The following is a 21,108-nucleotide window of genomic DNA, read 5'->3' on the forward strand; positions in this document are numbered from 1 at the left end:
TTGAGAAATGGTACAGAGGGATAAGTACCACTACATCATGTATAAAAATGAAAAGCCCCACAAAATAACACAGAAGCAAAAAGTTTTAACCAAACGATCCCTGTGTTTTTCAAACAAAGGACTCAAAAATTTATGTTTCTATATTACCAAAATTAAGCTTAATTAAATGTCTTTGGGGAAAAAAAAGAAATAAGAAATAACTTATTGGATTCATTTTCAAAAGTCTTTGATTCACCTGTATCCCTACTCACACACAGAATTTTCTTCATTTTTACAAATAGAATATTCCAAGTCAAATTCTATATTTCCGAAAGTGGCAAAACTTCCACATAAATCCTGATTCACACTCCCAATGGTCTCCTATTACAACCATAATTAACAGATATTATGCAGCTGGCATGTGTAACCTGCAGATGTTAATGCTTTATACTAATGATGTCAGCAATTTTCCTGTTAATTTGTATTTTACTAGAGCAGTTAAATGACCTAAATATCTGCCACCCTTTCACACAAGTTTCGTTCTGCATATTAACATGTAGCAGACAGGAAGAGAAGGTTGCCTGCCTGCAAAGGATTTGCCAAATAACTAAACATGTCTGCCACAGAGGAGCCTGGGCCTGGAGCAACCCCCAGATGAATATATCAATCCCAAGCCCTGCAACCTTCACAGGAGGATGTAGACATTGTTTAGTGCAAGTCCATCTCAAAAAGAATATTGTTATGTTTCTATTTTTTCAAACATCTCCGTGTTTCTTTGAAAAGACCCAGATCATAAAACTAACATTTAATATTCATGCACAGCCATATCCCCCATGAGCTCTGATTGTATGTTCTCAAAACCTTGGGCAAATGCTTTTGTTATGACACCTTTGCTAAGCTGCAATGAATTCAAGCATTTTAATAGGGGAAAACTGCCACATAGCATTATAGGACAGGGACTCCCATAACATTTTGCTTGCTATCTTAGGAATGAGCAATGCTTTGGCTGTGTGGATGCATATGCAGAATCTTTTTTTTTCTTTCTTTTAAGAAAAGACTTTAAATTGGTTCAACAACTGGTTATCTTGAACACTGGTTATCCTGAAATTCAAGCAGCTCCTTCTAACTAGGTTTTGGAACATCATGGGACACTTTATAACTTTTCATTAGGGTTCTTGGCAGAATGTAGTCTAGAAGTCAACCATACCCAAGTCCTTCCAAGGAAATACAGTCAGATACAAAGGTTGGACATCCATAATAATAATGAACTGGCCAGGGGCCATAATGCAGGGTCACCTTACACTGAGTAGTCAAGTGATGTTTGCAAATCTCCACTGTATGCCTTTATTGTGCCAAACAATCAGAGCATATGTAATGTCTCTGTCCAATGAATAGTTATCCTAAATTCCCAACATCTAGTAAAAATGTGTCAAGGACATTTGAGAAAATTTCCCAATATAGATTCAAATTTGTGGATGGTGCTTCTCCCACCCCTCACTGCCATTTTCAGTGTTCCCTCTTACCTTTCCATAAGAAATTGATTTATGGCCCAATTCAGAGAAGCATTATGTTCAGGAAATAGCCATTATTTCTCTTCACAAAAGTGAGAACCACCCTATAGGATCCAGTTCCAGTTAAAGAAGTGAACGATATCTAGCCCTGGTTTGCTTTGGTGGAAGTTCATTACTGGGTGGCTGAAAATAGCAAATGGTTAGAGCCAGAGACTACTAAAGAAGCATGGAAGGCAATGTAGCTATCAAAAAGAGGGAAAGAAGAAAAAAGGAAAGCTGATTACATACTGAGGATTCAATTATAGTGGCTGGCATAAGGTAGGCAACTGAGAAAGACTGATTAAGTAAGGAACAAAAGCAGGGAGACAATGAGTGATGTTTCTTGCTCCCAGTGAGTAACTGCCCTCAACTTGATCAGTCTTCAGTGTGGAGTAAAGGAGAAAATACTGGCAAATTCTGCCACAAATATGTGCATTCTTATTTATTTATTTATTTGGCTGTATTGGGTCTTACTGGGGCTCAGTAGCTGCAGCACATGGGCTCTGTAGTTGAACCATAAATATTTGCATATTAAACTGTGTAACATTGACAAGGGACTCTCAAACTTTGAGTCTGTTTTCTCATGTGTAAAATGAGACAGGATGATAATGAATGAATTGCCTAGCTTCATACATGCACAGATGTGTGCATATAGGTGTGCAGGCATACATTTAGGGACAAAATGGCATCATGTTTACACGTGCCTTGTAAACTATGTCATATAAAAAATGTATAGAACAGACTTTTGGACTCTGGGAGAAGGCGAGGGTGGGATGTTTCAAGAGAATAGCATCGAAACATGTATATTATCTAGGGTGAAACAGATCACCAGCCCAGGTTGGATGCATGAGACAAGTGCTCGGACCTGGTGCACTGGGAAGACCCAGAGGGATCGGGTGGAGAGGGAGGTGGGAGGGGGCGATCGGGATGGGGAATACACGTATATCCGTGGCTGATTCATGTCGGTGTATGACAAAAACCACTACAATATTGTAAAGTAATTAGCCTCCAACTAATAAAAATAAAAATAAAAAATAAAAAATAAAGTGCTACATTTCTTTCATACTTTCAACATTCTTTCTTCCAGGGTTGATTGAAATCATGTCTCACTCAGCCCAGTTCTTTCTGGTTCATATATTTTATGACAATACCTAGTGCTAAGAAATCCTGCCTTTTTATATGAAGAGGTTAAAGATGAGTAAGAAATATGTCAAGCTGAAATACTTTTCCACAGTTCCAATGAGGTGATAAGGTTAAAAATATAATTCATAGATTAAATGAATCAGGTGGGTCAATAACATTATACAGTAAGCTTTAGAATGACAAAAGAAAAATCTAAATCTATGGCAGCCTAGAATATTATCAGGTGTGTTAGGATCATGCCCTAAGAAATCAATTATTTTCTAACAGCCTTGAAATATGGGTCTTTGCTCTTTTAAACTCTTGTTAAGGATGTGATGATGGGAGCTGCTGGGTAGAACAGAATTCTTAGTATGGTTGCAAAAAAAAAAAAAAAGTAAATAATATCTTCAAGCTCAAAGGATTGTGCTAAGACTTGCTTCAGATGGATTTTAATCTTTCTCCTGAATTTGAAAAAAAAATGTAAACATAGCATGTTTACTTGGAAATAGTATGGTGATTTTAGAAAAATGAAATAATAGTTAACTGTCCAAACTGAGAAAGTTTTTGATTTTTAAATATTAATAATGCACTGTTAGCTATCATTTGAGAAAGAGAAGTACTATATATCGTACATCAACTGGTCTATACATATGTATATATTGTTTCAGTGTAAAAAATATTTTTTCTAGTAAAATTCTACTATATCTAAGTTTTCAAATTTATTGACATGTTGCTGTTTCAAGTATTCTCTTATATTTTAAATCTCTATTTATTACATATATATTTGTAATATATATGTTATTTGTTATATATATGTATATGTATATATATATATGTAATATATATTATATTTGTTATATATTACATAACAAATCACTATTTGTTACATTCCCTTTTAAATTCTAATTCTTTTATTTCTGCCAACTCTACTATTTGTTTCCTGGAGCAATCTTTGTCAGATGTTTACCCATTTTTGAAAGAATAACCTATGGGTTTGCTGATTTATTGATCCAACCAGAAAATTCTTTTTTTATTTAATTAATTTCTGTTTGTACTGTTCCATCCTTCAGTTTTCTTTACTTTGACTTTATTCTTCTTCTATATTTGCGAGTTGAACACATCACATGAATTCTCAGCCTTATTTTATATATAACACTTCATAGCTAAAATTTTCCATCAATATACCAATTTAGCAGCATTGTTCATCTTTGAAATGATGTTATTCTTGTCATTTAATCATCACTAAGTCATAATTTCCATTAGGTTTTTTTATTGACTCATGAGTTAATGAAAGGTGAAATTTTCATTATGAAACATGTGAGACAGTGGTGATGTTGCCTCTCATATTGCTATTTATTTTGCTTTATTTAATGCTGTAATCATGAAATTTGATCTGCATGATACAAATTCTCTAGTAAGTTTTTGGACTTCTTTTGCAGCCTAGTCCATGGTGAGTCGGGAGGTAAATGTTCCATGTGCGCTTAAAATAGATGTGTCTTTTATTTGTTGGGTGAGATGCTCTACACTGTCCATTAATCAAGCTTCTTTTCTGAGATGGTCAAATTTTCTATATTCATATTACTTTTTCCATTTTATTTATTTATGTTCTGTTTGTTCTTTTTGAACAAATTACTCTCCAGTTCATTCATTATGACTTTTAGATTCTGGTTTACTATTTCCTCATTTTAAACATACTTATTTTATATTATTTTACAGATTATTCTATTACCTGCATTTCTTGGTTTGCTAAATCTGTTGTTTTTTTGAAATTAGCTGGCTCTTGTTTATGGTGGCTAATTTTGTTTTGTGCTTTGTACTTCTTTTTTTTAAATGTGGCTAATACCCAGTTTAAATTTGCTTTATATGTTTTTGTTATTCCTCATTGAGTATTATGTGCCTTGTGTTGAAAACATGCCCTTACAAAAGTAGTTTTGTATCTCCATTTAGAGAGACTCCCATGCAGCCTTTAATGGCCCCTGCCCCATTTTAAGAGCTTGTAGGATTTAACACACAAGCATTATGAATCCATGCCTGTACATGGCACACATTTGTGATTTTTCATGGGTGATTTTTCTATTTCACTTCCACACAATATGAGCAAATAGATAGAAGTTGAGTTTACTTGCTACTTTCAAGGTCAGTCAGTAAAATTTCTTTTAATTATTTATTTTAATTGGAGGCTAATTACTTTACAATATTGTGGTGGTTTTTGCCATACATTGACATGAATCAGCCACGGGTGTACATACGACCCCTGGTCTGAACCCCCACCCACTTCTTTCCCCACCAATCCCTCTGGGCTGTCCCAGTGCACCAGCTGTGAATGTCCTGTTTCATGCATCAAACTTGAACTGGTCATCTGTTTCACACATGGTAATATATATGTTTCAATGCTATTCTCTCATATCATTATTGATAAGTATGATCCCGTGGCCATTTACTTTGTTATTTTGGGTTCGTGTTTATACACCCTTTCTGTGTTTCCTGTTTAGAGAAGATCCTTTAGCATTTGTTGGAGAGCTGGTTTGGTGGTGCTGAATTCTCTCAGCTTTTGCTTGTCTGTAAAGCTTTTAATTTCTCCTTCATATTTGAATGAGATCCTTGTTGGGTACAGTAATCTGGGCTATAGCTTATTTTCTTTCATCACTTTAAGTATGTCCTGCCATTCCCTTCTGACCTGAAGAGTTTCTATTGAAAGATCAGCTGTTATCCTTATGGGAATCCTCTTGTGTGTTATTTGTTGTTTTTCCCTTGCTGCTTTTAATATTTGTTCTTTGTGTTTGATCTTTGTTAATTTGATTAATGTGTGTCTTGGGGTGTTTTGCCTTGGGTTTATCCTGTTTGGGGCTCTCTGGGTTTCTTGGACTTGGGTGACTATTTCCTTCCCCTTTTAGGAACACTTTCAACCATTATCTCCTCAAGTATTTTCTCATGGTCTTTCTTTCTGTCTTATTCTTCTGGGATTCCTATGAGTCGAATGTTGGGGCATTTAACATTGTCTCAGAGGCCTCTGAAGCGGTCCTCATTTCTTTTAATTCTTTTTTCCTCTCTGTTTCCTTTATTTCTACCATGCTATCTTCTACCTCACTTATCTTTTCTTCTGCCTCCATTATTCTACTGTTGGTTCCCTCCAGAGTGGTTTTGATCTCATTTATTGTATTATTCATTATATATTGACTCTTTTTTATTTCTTTTAGTTCCTTGTTAAACCTTTCTTGCATCTTCTCAATCCTTGTCTCCAGGCTATTTATCTGTAACTCCATTTTGTTTTCAAGATTTTGGATCATTTTCACTATCATTATTTGGAATTCTTTATCAGGTAGATTCCCTATCTCTTCCTCTTTTGTTTGGTTTGGTGGGCATCATGTTCCTTTATCTGCTGGGTATTTTTCTGCCTTTTCATCTTGTTTATATTGCTGTGTTTGGGGTGGCCTTTCTGTATCTTGGCAGTTGGTGGTTCCTCTTTATTGTGGAGGTTCCTCGCTGTGGGTGGGTTGGACGGGTGGCTTGTCAAGGTTTCCTGGTTAGGGAAGCTTGTGTCAGTGTTCTGGTGGGTGGAGCTGGATTTCTTCTCTCTGGAGTGCAATGAAGTGTCCAGTAATGAGTTTTGAGATGTCAGTGGGTTTGGTGTGACTTTGGGCAGCCTGTATATTGAAGCTCAGGGTTATGTTCCTGTGTTGCTGGAGAATTTGCATGGTATGTCTTGCTCTGGAGCTTGTTGGCCCTTGGGTGGTGCTTGGTTTCAGTGTAGGTATGGAGGCATTTGATGAGCTCCTATCAATTAATGTTCCCTGGAGTCAGGAGTTCTCTGGTGTTCTCAGGATTTGGACTTAAGACTCCTGCCTCTGGTTTTTAGTCTTATTCATACAGTAGCCTCAAGACTTCTTCATCTATACAGCACTGACCATAAAACATCTATGTTAATGATGAAAAGGTTCTCCACAATGAGGGACACCCGGAGAGGTGCACAGAGTTACATGGAGAAGAGAAGAGGGAGGAGGGAGATAGAGGTGACCAGGAGGAGAAGAGGAGAAATCAAAAGGGGAGAGAGCAAGCTAGCCAGTAATCACTTCCCTATGTGCTCTCCACAGTCTGGACCCCTCAGAGATGTTCACGGAGTTACACAGAGAAGAGAAGAGGGAGGAAGGAGACAGAGGTGGCCAGGAGGATAAAAGGGGGAATCAAAAGGAGAGAGACAGATCTAGCCAGTAATCAGTTCCCTAAGTGTTCTCCACTTGGAGAAGGAAATGGCAACCCACTCCAGTGTTCTTACCTGAAGAATCCCAGGGACGGTGGAGCCTGGTGGGCTGCCATCTGTGGGGTCGCACAGAGTCGGACACGACTGAAGCGACTCAGCAGCAGCAGCAGCAGCAAGTGTTCTCCACAGCCCAGAACACACAAAGAGACTCACGGAGTTGGGTTGAGAAGAAAGGGGGGAGGGGGCAGATAGAGGCGACCAGGTGGAAAAAAGGAGAGTCAAAAGGGGAAGAGAGCAATCAGGCCAGTGATCTCACGTCCAAGTAAAAATGGGTACTGAAGAATGGGTTCTTAAAGGTACAAAGTTGATAAGCAAATACCAAAAAGCAAAGATTAAAAATCTAGAGTAGAGGTTAGATTCTCAAAAATACAATATTAAAAAACAAAACAACAAAAAAAAAAAACAAAGTCACAAAAATTATATAAATATATATATATATATATATATATGAAGTTTGCTTTAAAAATAGGGTCTTTTTTGCAAGGTAATAGTAGGTTATAAAAATGAAAATTAAAGGAGTAATAGGGGATTTTAAAAATAAAAGAATTTTTTTAATTTAAAAAATGATAATAGTAAAAATATATCTAGGACTTTCTCTGGGTCTCTTGGGGTCCGTGTGGGGTCCGTTAATTTTCAGATAGTTCCTTGGTCCAGCTTGTACTTCTCAAGGTCTATAGGCCCCTTCCTATGTAGTCAGTGCTAACTACAGGGTTTTAATCTATTGCACCTGTCACTTCCAAAGCAGTTCCCTCTGTTTATTTTAGCTTCTTCTGTTTGCTGGTCTCTTCAGTGTCTAATTTCCACCCTGACACAAAGGGGCAGTGGTGGTCACTTTTTTAGGCTCACTTGTTCAGTCGTGCTGTGGGGAGGGAGGAACACTGCAAACAAATATCACTGGCGTGTGTGGGGAGTGCTCACAGTGTTTCAGCTGCACTGGGTTTGCCCCCACTCATGGCGTGTGTGCTTTTCCAGTCTACACTGTTTAGGCTCTAGGTTGCTCTGCCAGGAACTGTCTGATGCAGGCCCTGGTTTGCATGCAGTCCTCAGGTCTAAGCCACTCAGATTCAGGTTCTCGGGTACTCCACAAAGGTGCAGACTTGGTTGGGCCTGCATTTTATGCCCATCCAATGTCCAAGCAGCTCAGGTGACCAGGTGCTTGGCGAGTGTGGTCGCTGTGACTTATCGCCTCCCCCATTCCCGCCGCTCGGTTTTCTGGGTGTACAACGGGCATGCCTTCTCAGGTGTGCTGTGTCTCTTCTGGGGAGCTGATCTCTGGCTGTGACCCTCCCGGTGGATGTCAACCATCCAGAATCCCAAGAAGTCTTGGTTAGCAATGAAGTCTGCTTGCAGTTTGGTATAGGATGCCTCTCTGGGGCTGTGATTGCCCCCTTCCGGCTCTGGCTGCCCTTGCCTGCCTGTCTCTGGTGGGGGATGGGCCGGTCCACAGCCGGCTAGCTCTGCTCAGTCCTTTGTTCTGTGAGCGGGCCTGGCAGTGTCTTAGGTTAGGGCTTTTCGCGGGATAGCTATCCCACAGTCTGGGTTGCTATCTCAAGCTAGTTCCCTCAGATTGCCCTTGGGGCATTCAGGCTCAGTCCTTACCCTAAGCACTGCAGCCCACGCCTCCCTGTCCAGCCCCAGCTTGCTAGTGGGGGATGTGAGCATCTGGGCTGCTATTCTGCTGTGGGTTGCTGTTAGGCATGTAATCTGTGGGTTTTAATTATTTATTTTTCCTCCTGGTTATTTTGCCCTCTGAGATTGCAATGCTCGCCACAGACCCGCTGGAGAGAGTTGTTCCTTTTGTTTGGAAACTTCTCTCTATTTTAAGTCTCCCTCTCTGGGACGGATCTCCGTCACTACCTCTTTTGCCTCTCTTTTTATCTTTTATATTTTGTCCTACCTCCTTTCAAAGAAAATGGGCTGCCTTACTGGGTGCCTGATGTCCTCTGCCAGCATTCCAAAGTTGTTTTGTGGAATTTGCTCGGTGGTGAAATGTTCTTTTGATGAATTTGTGGGGGAGAAAGTGATCTCCTCATCCTATTCCTCCACCATCTTAGGACTGCCCCTAATAGCATAATGTCTTGATGACTGTAGCTTTGTAGTATAGTCTGAAGTCAGGCAGGTTGATTCCTCCAGTTCCATTTTTCTTTCTCAGGATGCTTGGTTATTTGAGGATTTTTGTGTTTCCATACAAATTGTGACTCTAAACATGGACATCACCAGATAGTCAATCCCAAAATCAGACTGATTATATTCTTTGAAGCCAAAGGTGGAGAAGCTGTATACAGTCAGCAAAAACAAGACTGGAAGGTGACTGTGGCTCAGATCATGAAATCCTTATTGCCAAATTCAGACTTAAATTGAATAAAGTAGGAAAAACCACTAGACCATCCAGGTATGACCTAAATCAAATCCCTAATGATTATACAGTAGAAGTGAGAAATAGATTTAAGGAACTAGATCTGATAGACAGAGTGCCTGATGAACTATGGACAGAGGTTCATGACATTGTACAGGAGACAGGTATCAAGACCATTCGCAAGGAAAAGAAACACAAAAACGTAAACTGCTGTCTGAGAAGGCCTTACAAATAGCTGTGAAAAGAAGTGAAGTGAAAAGCAAAGGAGAAAAGGAAAGATATACTCATTTGAATGCAGAGTTCCATAGAATAGCAAGGAGAGATAAGAAAGACTTCCTTAGCAATAAATGAAAAGAAATAGAGGAAAACAACAGAATGGGAAAGACTAGAGATCTCTTCAAAAAAATTAGAGATACCAAGGGAACATTTCATGCAAAGATGGGTTTGATAAAGGACAGAAATGCTATGGACCTAACAGAAGCAGAAGATATTAAGAAGAGGTGGCAAGAATACACAGAAGAACTATACAAAAAAGATCTTCATGACCCAGATAATCACAATGGTGTGATCACTCACCTAGAGCCAGACATCCTGGAGTGCAAAGTCAAGTGGGCCTTAGGAAGCATCACTATGAACAAAGCTAGTGGAGGTGATGGAATTCCAGTTGAATTCTTTTAAATCCTGAAAGATGATGCTGTGAAAGTGTTGCACTCAATATGCCAGCAAATTTGGAAAACTCAGCAGTGGCCACAGGACCGGAAAAGGTCAATTTTCATTCCAATTCCAAAGAAAGACAATGCCAAAGAACATTCAAGCTACTGCATAATTGCACTCATCTCACATGCTACTAAAGTAATGCTCAAAATTCTCCAAGCCAGGCTTCAACAGTACGTGAATCATGAAATTCCGGATGTGCAAGCTGGTTTTAGAAAAGTTAGAGGAACCAGAGATCAAATTGCCAACATCATTGAAAAAGCAAGAGAGTTCCAAAAAAAAACATCTATTTCTGCTTTATTGACTATGCCAAAGCCTTTGACTGTGTGGATCACAATAAACTGTAGAAAATTCTGAAAGAGATGGGAATAACAGACCACCTGACCTGCCTCCTGAGAAACCTGTATGCAGGTCAGGAAGCAACAGTTAGAACTGGACATGGAACAACAGACTGGCTTCAAATAGGAAAAGGAGTACGTCAAGGCTGTATATTGTCACCCTGCTTATTTAACTTATATGCAGATTACATCATGAGAAATGCTGGGCTGGATAAAGCACAAGCTTGAATCAAGATTTTTGGGAGAAATATTGATAACCTCAGATATGCTGATGCCACCACCCTTACGACAGAAAGTGAAGAAAAATAAAGAGCCTCTTGATGAAAGTGAAAGAGGAGAGAGAAAAAGTTGGCTTGAGAGGGAGGTGGGAGGGGGGATTGGGATGGGGAATACATGTATATCCACAGCTGATTCATGTCAATGTATGACAAAAACCACTACAATATTGTAAAGTAATTAGCCTACAACTAATAATAAAAAAAAGTTCATCTCTCAGAAAACTAAGATTATGGCATCTGGTCCCATCACTTTATTGCAAATAGATGGAGAAACAATGGAAACAGTGGCAGACTTTATTTTTAGGGGCTCCAAAATCACTCCAGATGGTGACTGCAGCCATGAAATTAAAACACACTTGCTCCTTGGAAGGAAAGTTATGCCTAACCTAGACAGCATATTAAAAGGCAGAGACATTACTTTGCCAAAAAAGGTCCATCTAGTCAAGGCTATGGTTTTTCCAGTAGTCATGTATGGATGTGAAAGTTGAACTATAAAGAAAGCTGAGTGCTGAAGAATTGATGCTTTTGAACTGTGGTGTTGGAGAAGACTCTTGCAAGTCCCTTGGACTGCAAGGAGATCCAACAAATCCATCCTAAAGGAAGTCAGGCCTGAATATTCATTGGAAGGACTGATGTTGTAGCTGAACTCCAATACTTTGGCCACTTGATGCAAAGACTTGACTCATTGGAAAAGACCCTGATGCTGGGAAAGATTGCAGGTGGTAGGAGAAGGTGAAGACAGAGGATGAGATGGTTGGATGGCATCATCGACTCAATTGGCATTAGTTTGTGTAACCTCTGGGAGGTGGTGATGGACAGGGAAGCCTGGCGTGCTGCAGTCCATGGGATCACAAAGAGTCGGACACGACTGAGTGACTGAAGTGAACTGAACAAATTTTGAAATTGTTTGTTATAGTTGTGTGAAAAATACCTTTGGTAGCTTGAAAGGGATTGCATTGAATCTGTAGATTGCTTTGGGTAGTATAGTCGTTTTCACTATGTTGAGTCTTCCGATCCATGAACATGGTGTATTTCTCCATCTATTTGTGTCATCTTTGATATCTTTTGTCAGTGTTTTATAGTTCTCTATATATAGGTATTTTGATCCTTTAGGTGAATTTATTCCTAAGTATTTTATTCGTTTCGTTGCAATGGTAAATGTAGTTGTTTCCTTAATTGCTCTTTTTGTTTTCTCGTTGTATAGGAATGCAAGGGATTTCCGTTTGTTGATTTTACATCCTGCAACTTTACTATATTCATTGATTAGCTCTAGTAATTTTCTGGTGATGTCTTCAGGGTTTCCTATGTACTTTAGGGGAAATGCTTTCAATTTGTTGCCATTGAGGATAATGTTTGCTGTGGGTTTATCATATATGGCTTTTATAATATTGAGGTAGGTTCCTTCTATGCCTGCTTTCTGGAGAGTTTTTTAATCATAAATGGATGCTGAATTTTGTCAAAGGCTTTCTCTGTATCTATTGAGATAATCATATGGTTTTTATCTTTCAATTTGTTAATGTGGTGTATCACATTGATTTGTGAATATTGAAGAATCCTTGCATCCCTGGGATAAAGCCCACTTGGTCATGATATATGATGTTTTGGATTCTGCTTGCTAGAATTTTGTTGAGGATTTTTGCATTGGCCTGTAGTTTTCTTTTTTTGTGTGGAATATTTTTCTGGTTTTGGTATTAGGGTGATGGTGGCCTCATAGATTGAGTTTGGGAGTTTACCTTCCTCTGCAATGTTCTGGAACAGTTTGAGTACGATAGGTGTTAGCTTGCCTGTAAATTTTTGGTATAATTCACCTGTGAAGCCGTCTGGTCCTGGGCTTTTGTTTGATGGAAGACTTTTTACTACAGTTTCTATTTCCTTGAGGGACAGGGTAGCCTGGCATGTTGCAGTCCATGGGGTCACAAAAAGTCAGACACGACTGAGTGACTGAACAACAACAACAACACAAAAGAACATTTATAATTATTAAGCTTGAAGAATTTTTATAAACTTTTATTTGTGTAATCAGTACAACAATAACAATAATGCAATGAAATATTACATATATCCCAGAAGCCACATCCCACGTCCCTTTCCATTCACTGTTTTCTCACCAACACTGTTTTCTTTTGACTTCTAAGGTCAGAAATTAATTTTGTCTGGCTTAGAATTTATAGAAATAGAGTTATATGGCATATACTCCTTTGTGTGTGATTTTTTTCTTCTCCTGACATTATGTTTCTGAGATTCCTCTAATTATTGACACAGAGTGGATTTTAGCACTTGCTGTGTTGTATTTCATTGTGTGACTGCATGACAATTTATCCATTCCATTGGAGATGGTTATTAGGGCAATTTCTCATATGGACCATATCCTTTTGTAAACATGTTAGCTCTACATTAAAGGATAGGTTTTTCTCCAGGGGTCTTACTTCCAGCATTCTTGCCTCCTCCACTGTGATATAGGAATCCTTAACCCTTAACCATGACACCATGACACAGAAGGTCACAGTCACTTCCCAGGCTTTAACTTTTCTCATTATTTCTGGTAACTTAGTTTGAGGTCAGCACTCCTTCTCTTTTACTATATAGACAATAGAGTTCAAAGTTATATATGTGTATATATTGGCACAGATAACTCTTAAACTGAATTTTACCCAAAATATGTACATGCTTGTCAAGGGTTAGGGGCCTGTTCATATTTGCTTAGTCTTCCTCGAGCCCCCTTTCTCTCCAGTACACCATGTTGCCTGGAGCCTGGACTCACTCTTCCCTGACCAGGTAGATATGCTTTCTCCCATCCCACACCCAACCTTATGCTTTCATAGCAGTGCAAATATTAAAGCATAGCAATAATCCCACCCCTGCCATTATCCTCATATGCTTTTTTTTCTCACTGGACTGTGAATTCTTTAAGACACAAGCTGTGAACTCTTTTCAGCACTTTCGATGGTGGGGTCTGAAAATGCACCAGAATGATGCACTACTGAATAAATCCAGATATTCCCCCAATTCTACCTTTATCATGCTTTTTAACAACTTCTATAGGGAAAATTTTGGAGAATATTCTCCTAATTAAACAAATAAAAGAAAGTCAGGACAACTTGAGTGTACATCTAAACATACCTGTTACAACCCCTGCATGGATCACAGTCTTGTCATGGTGAAAGGGGCTTGTATAACTCAATGAAGCTATGAACCATGCCATGTAGGTTCATCAAGACAGATGGGTGCCATGTGTGTAACATGTTTGCAAATGTGTATGCAAATATGTGTGCATTCGTTTGACATGTATCTTGAAAGAGGAAATCTGACCATTTGTGTAAGATTCCCATATCAATATGCTATTGTTGAACCTGAATGCTGCCTTGAGTATAACCAGGCAGTGAAGTAGAAAGTTCAGCAATTAATTGTTGAATTTGATAAGTTTAGCCAAGTGGCTAATTTCTGTCAACATTTCTACTTTCACTTTGAAAGTAATGGTCACCTCAGTTCTCCACTTGTGTAGACAAGCCTTAGTAGAAAAACAAGGAATACTATTGGCCTAACAGGAGGAGGCCAGTGAAATGCTTTCTACAGCAGTGTGCTTTTATATTCCTCACAATACAATCTTAGGGCCAGTGGAGATATTTGGTTACTTAGCAACTACTGTGTTGATTCTCTACAACCAAATATTTATGACAAATAAAGAAAATTAGGAATTCTGTATACATCAGAAGAAATCAAAGCTCATATTCCACCAGTGAGAGGAAGCTACAGCAAATAAACCATACCTGCTCTCCAAAAAAATGTAAACCACCATACAAATGGTAACCCTGCATCTTCTACACTAACCCTGGCTCCTGACAGGTTAAAATTACACCTCTGATCACCAGAAGAAATGCTCAAAGTGCAGGAATCAGCAATGCAATAAAGATAATGAATGTAATGCAATAATACCTTTAAGAGAAGACAGCCTTTTCTCTAAGAAATGTCAATGGTCAAACAAATATGAGAGCCTCAAGGCACTCCTGAAAGGTTACCAACACTGTTACTATTAGAGGTCAGGCCATTCAGAAGAGGATATAGAAATTTTGTGACGGTATCTCGGCATATAGTTGGTGAGGGAGGTGCTCACGTGACCTGACTATATGCTCCATGAGAGCAAGGACAACATTTGTCAAGGTCACCACTGCATGCCCAGCCCTAGTATACAGTGCCTCGTGCATGTTAGCCACTCAGTATGTGATGAATGAATTTGAGAGGAAATTCTTTCTGGAATAATTAGAGATTGAAGGAAAATCTGAACACAATTCATAGCTACTTTCAAAAACCATGGACATTAAACAGCTTTGGGATGAAAGAAAATTGAAATCGTTAAATAAGAGAACTTGCTCCTATTTACTTGCTGTTTCACAGTCGTAAAGCCCCTATGGCCCTTTATCTCAAGGGCACCTTCCATGGCTTTGAGAGGATCAGGGCACCAGCAGTTTACAGATGCACAGGAACAGTAGTGATAGCATGGACATTTTATTAGGGGTGCTAAAACCAAAATAATTTCTTTTTCATTAGTAAGTATAATCCCATGTATGACACCTATGCTCCTGGGAGCATAAATTCTTTATGCAGGATTTCTTCAGCGCATCTCATCCACCCCTCTGCATTCATGGTATAGGTACTGAGTTGTAGAACGTCACACTGATCATCACCTTTTTCCTATGCACCTTTCCAGAACAGAGTTTAAAGAAGGACATTCAGTCCCATCCCTCACAGAGAATTCTTGGAGGCAGGCATGTCTATGGTGGCTGACTTTCCAAAAGCATTAGTGAAGAGTTGTATGGAGAAAAGGACAGAGATTACCCCTCTTGGGAATCAGGGAGAGAGAGATAGGAAAGCCCCTACTATATAGGAGATTAAGCAAACACAAGACAACTGCCATATTTGAGTCCACCACTTCCTCATTTTTAGAATTTTCTGATTTAAAATTTCAATAAGCCTCTTCTGCCTCCGCAACATATTTCTGCTTTCTCATATTTGCCAAGAAAGTTTTCCTAAACTTGCACTCCAGAAATATCCAGGTTCGGTTCATCCTTTTCTCCTAGCTCCTGAAAGGGATGGAACATAAGAATTTTAGGCACTTGTATGGTCACCTCTACTAGGCTGAACTAATGCAAACATTGCAACAGTTTTATCCTTGTCACACTTTAGATGTTGCTATAGCAGGAGGTGTTAGCCCTTAACATCTGTGAGTCTCTCTAACTGGCCCCCACAGACATGAATGATTCCCATAGTAGACATATTTTAGGCTCAAACTGGGACCCTTGCTGAAAAATGTTCGTTGGTATAATATTGAACACCATACAAATTAGTCCTACTGTACATGTATAACCATCAGATGCAAATGAGCCCTCAATACTGCCTAACAAGCCTGCCACATTCCTTTAATCAACTCTTCACAAACACCAACACAATTCCTTAACTTCCCTACTGCTTTATCCCCTCCCTCTCACACATGATCTTAAATGCTACTTTCCAGAGAAAATGTAAGTCAGAGAAAATGTAGCACACCAGGTGGGAGTGTTCTTATCTCTCTGCTACCAATCATAAGAATCCACCTGCCAATGCAAAAGGTGTGGGTTTGATCTCTGGGTGGAGAATACCCCCTGGAGGAGGAAATGGCAACCAACTGCAGTATTCTTGACTGGAAAATCCCATGGCTAGAGGGAGCCTGGCGGGCTACAGTCCATGGTGTTGCAAAGAGTCAGAAACAACTTAGCAACTAAACAACACCACTTTACACTAGCAATCCCTTCTTTCTTTTGTATATTCAATCTCTCCTCAAATAGATCCTCCCATTTAATCATGCTCAAGCCTCCACTATTAAAAAAATTAAACCTCACTGAACCCCATATTCCTTCTGATTACACTCCTATATATTTTCCTTTCATAAGCAAACCTCTTAAAAGAATTCTCTGTCCCATTCACTACCACCTCAGTCAGGGTTTCAGCCACATCACAACTGACAACATCCATGTTGATAAAGCAAATGGACACTTTTCAGCTCTTACAACTCTGCAGTGCTTCAACAACATTCAATGTCATTGGCGACACTTCTTCCTCTTGAAACATTCTCTTCTCTTGGAGAACATAATACATTATCTTTAGTTTTTCCTTTCTCTTTCTGGGCATTTTATAATGGAGAGCATCATGACCTGATTCTAAGCTCACTTCTTTCCTTGTACCCAAGTGAAGTCACCCACACTCACGACTTGAATCACCCCCTGAAATGAGGCAGCCCCCAGTATTTCATCCCCACAGTGGACCGCTTTTCAGAGTATCAGGTCTGTATTTCCAATAGTTTATTTGAAATCTCTTCTTGAATGTCTTAAAGACACCTTGAAATCAACATGTCCAAAATAGAGCTCATGAGCTTTCCATTCATTTTTCCCCCTCTTTTTCTGCTGTTCTCTCTCTCAATTAAGAGCCCCACTGTCCATCCCATTATATTAGCCAGAAATTCAGGAGTTGTCATGGTCACTTCTAGCTCCCTTACTCTCATATACAATAATCAACAATTCTTGTTTATTTTACCTTCTAAATAGAATCCACCCACCACTCCATTTCGACCACTACTGCTCTAGTAAAAGCTGCCACTGTAACTCACCTAGACTTTTTAAATAATCTGTTAATGGCAGCTACTCTGGTTTCCATCCACTTTATTCTCTTCCTGTAACCAGGGCAATCTTTTTAAGATGCAAAACATTGTTACTTCTTTGCTTAAAATTTGTCAAGGACTTCTCTTTGCTATTAGGATAAAGAGAAACACTTTTTCCATCAAATTCACCCTTCTCACCCCCAATTCTTCAATCAAATTCACCCTTTACTCTCAACGCTCTGGCCATATTGGTATTCTTTCAGTCACTATGTTTCCTCTCATCACGGGGCTCTGATTACATTGCCCTCTTGGCCTAGGATACCACCTTTTCCTTTTTCCCAGTCATACTTCATATCTCAGCTCCATTATCTCTTCTTCAGGAAATCCTCTCCCTAATTATAAGATTCATCATTGTAGTATTTGTTCCATCTACCATTTTACATTTGCTTTTTATGATTGTTTAATCACTCTCTTCACCCACATGACTATAGGCTCCAAGAGTCTCAACATCAGTATCTTGCCTATAATTACTTATACAAAGTATAAGTACTTAGCTTAGTACTTGGCACACAGTGGATGCTCAAAAAATATTTACTGAATGAACACTCAAATAAATCAGAATAATGAGTAAAGGCAGGGGAAGACTCTAACCACCGTAAATCTTGATTAAAATAACACACATAAAAATACAGTGAAAATAGGGACTTCCCTGGTTATCCAGTGGTTAGGACTCTGCTTTTTCACTGCCAAGGGCAGAGGTTCCAGCCATGGTTAGGGAACTAAGATCCTTCAAGCTACACAGGGTAGCCAAATAAATTTAAAAAAAAAAGTTTAAATTGCATTTGGCTCACACTCTAAGAACAAAATGAGAGTTGAATGGATTACATGGACTATGTCAGAAGTCGTGAGTTGACTGTTAAACATAATAGTCTCTAAAAACATAGTGAAAACAGATACATCTTTGTTGATAAAAGGCAAGGACATTCTCCTGGTGAATAGACACTATGTGTGACATGACATTAATTATTAGGAAGTAACAAAAATAGAACCCTGATATTGTTCAAATCTTTTAATTAATTAATTCATGGTAATATATAACTTTATAAATTATTTATTACAAATTCAATTTATTTCTATGTTTATTGTTGAACATTTTCTACAGAATCCGGTAGATTTTTACTTCTAACAAATATTATTTTGGTTCTAGAGGTTTTCCTTCTGTTGCACTCTTGTTTTGTTTAAGTCTCCTCTCTATATATTTACAAAGTATATTTTATATATAGTGTGTGTGTATATATTTACAAAAAAGTAAATTTCTTTTCATATATTAAATCTCTTTCAGGAGAAATATATTTCTGAAACCTTTCTTACTTTTGTCATCTACTCTTTTGTTATAGATTTTGTCCACAGGTTCTATGCTATTCTTCCATTTCCCTGAGTTTGAATTCATTAATAGTGACAATGATATTAAAGTAACAATAATAATCATAGCAACTAGTAATCAAATACATTTTATATAACTGGAACAATATTTTATACTTAATGTATATTATGTCATTTCTTCCTAATAAAAAAATTGTGAGGGAGACAAATATTATTACTATCTTCTTACAGAGTAAAAAAAAAAATGAAGGCTCAAATGGGCAAAACATTTGCATAAGAAAACAATTAAAATAATAAAAAACAGGGAAGCATATCTTGTCATTCAAACTACTCATTTCTAAAGGGTGTTAAGATCATTCCAGATATGAATATCCTTCACTTGGGAAATTTAGTTGTCTTGAGTGTTTTCTGAATATTTTCTGAGCTTCAATTAGGTTTAGACTTTCTTTTAAACATAAAATATTCTATTTACAAGAGGATACAACCTAACTGATAGTTAATCTTTCATTTGTGAAAATATTGCATGGTCTTCCTAGATTGCAGAATGTTTCCCAGGTAAGATATTACTTATGGGCAAAGTAGGGGCTTCCCTAGTGGCTCAGACAGTAAAGAATCCTCCTGCAATGTGGGATACATGGATTCTATCCCTGGGTCAGGAAGTTCCCCTTGAGGCGAGCATGGCAACACACTCTAGTATACTTGCCTGGAGAATTCCCATGGACAGAGGAGCCTAGTAAGCTACATGGGATTGCAAAGAGTCAGACATGACTGAGTGACTAAGCACACATGGGCAATTTAAAATTTGTGCTCCGTGAAAATTAAAAAAAAAAAATGAATATATAGATAAGTTTCTTAATGACAAGCTTCTGAACTTTGCTTCACAGTACATCAAAGATAATATTTATTACCTTCCTAATTGTAGCTATTGTACATGAGGCAAGAATTGCTTTAGGAAAAAATGTAGATATAATTTGATTAGAATGTTATGGAAGTATTAAAAGTCTTTGGCCTTTCATTTTAAATAATGTTCAAAACTCAATATGGTTTTTGTTTAACTGACATTTTTGAAGGTGATCACTGATGGATTAGTAGTGCAAAGACTCAATGATGCATTACAAAATATGAATCTTATTTATGTATGCTTTAATGACAAAGCACACTTAAAACTAATTTCTTGAACTGTAAAGCAACTATATCCCAAATTTTTCAAAAAATTATTTTTGTATTTTAGCATTCTTCCTGAGTCTGGTGGTCAGTCTTGCTAAACTGGAATTGTAATTTTAGAAACTCAGTTTTCCTTGAAATGTATAATGTAAAAAATTGATCAATATCTTTATGAAATAAATTACATTAAAGAATAGCACTCTTTATTCTGCCAACAAGGATGTATGAATTCTGACAAAATTCCCTAATCAATAAACAGGAAACCATTTGCAAATCAGACCTAAGTTTATCTGCTTAAACTTACATATGGCTACACCATTCCTAAATCATCCTTAACTCAGGACATGAAACCATTTTATCTTTCAGGGACAGGGAAAGACAACTGAGTAAATGTTTCTCATGACTCTTTTATCTCTCTTCAGTTTTTGATACATTACAAAGTCAAAATGATATGATTTGCTGATGATATAAAGTACAAGGGGACCAATAAAATAGCTACATTTGAATTTCAGATAAACAATGGACATTTTTCAGATAAGTATATCCTGTGCAATATTTGAGATACTCTTACATATAAAAAATCCTTCATTGTTTATCTGAAATACAAATGTAACTGGGGATCCTGTATTTTTGCTAAATCAGGCAACTTTACCTCCTGCCCATGATTATAGCTATTCCTCTATTTTGTTTATTGTTCTTTGTCTTTCCACTGTGGATATAGAGGTAAGCCATATGTTCTTCACTTTTCATTTTCCTACTCACAACAGCTTCCTCTGAACTTTATCCTGCTGTTGTTGTTGTTTAGTCCCTCGGTGGTGTCTGACTCTTTGTGACCCCTAGGACTGCAGCATGCCAGGCTTCCCTATCCTTCATTATCTCTTGCAGTTTGCTCAAACTCATGTCCATTGAGTCAGTGATGCCATCCAACCATCTCATCCTCTGTTGCCCCTTTCTCCTCCTGCTCTCAATCTTTCCCAGCATCAGGGTCTTTTCCAATGAGTTGGCTCTTTGCATCAGGTGGCCAAAGTACTAGAGCTTCAGCTTCAGCATCAGTCCTTCCAATAAATATTCAGGGTTGATTTCCTTTAGGATTGACTGATTTGATCTCCTTGCTGTCCAAGGGACTCTCAAGAGTCTTCTCCAACACCACAGTTCAAAGCATCAATTCTTCAGCACTCTACCTTCTTTACGGTCCAACTCTCACATCTGTCCATGACTACAGGGAAAACCGTAACTTTGACTATATGGACCTTTGTCAGCAAAGTGATGTATCTGTTTTTTAATATGCTGTCTAGGTTTGTCATAGCTTTTCATCCAAGGGGCAAGTATCTTTCAATT

Source organism: Odocoileus virginianus, unplaced genomic scaffold (genome assembly GCF_023699985.2).
Source record: "Odocoileus virginianus isolate 20LAN1187 ecotype Illinois unplaced genomic scaffold, Ovbor_1.2 Unplaced_Scaffold_7, whole genome shotgun sequence".
Lineage (NCBI taxonomy): Eukaryota > Metazoa > Chordata > Mammalia > Artiodactyla > Cervidae > Odocoileus > Odocoileus virginianus.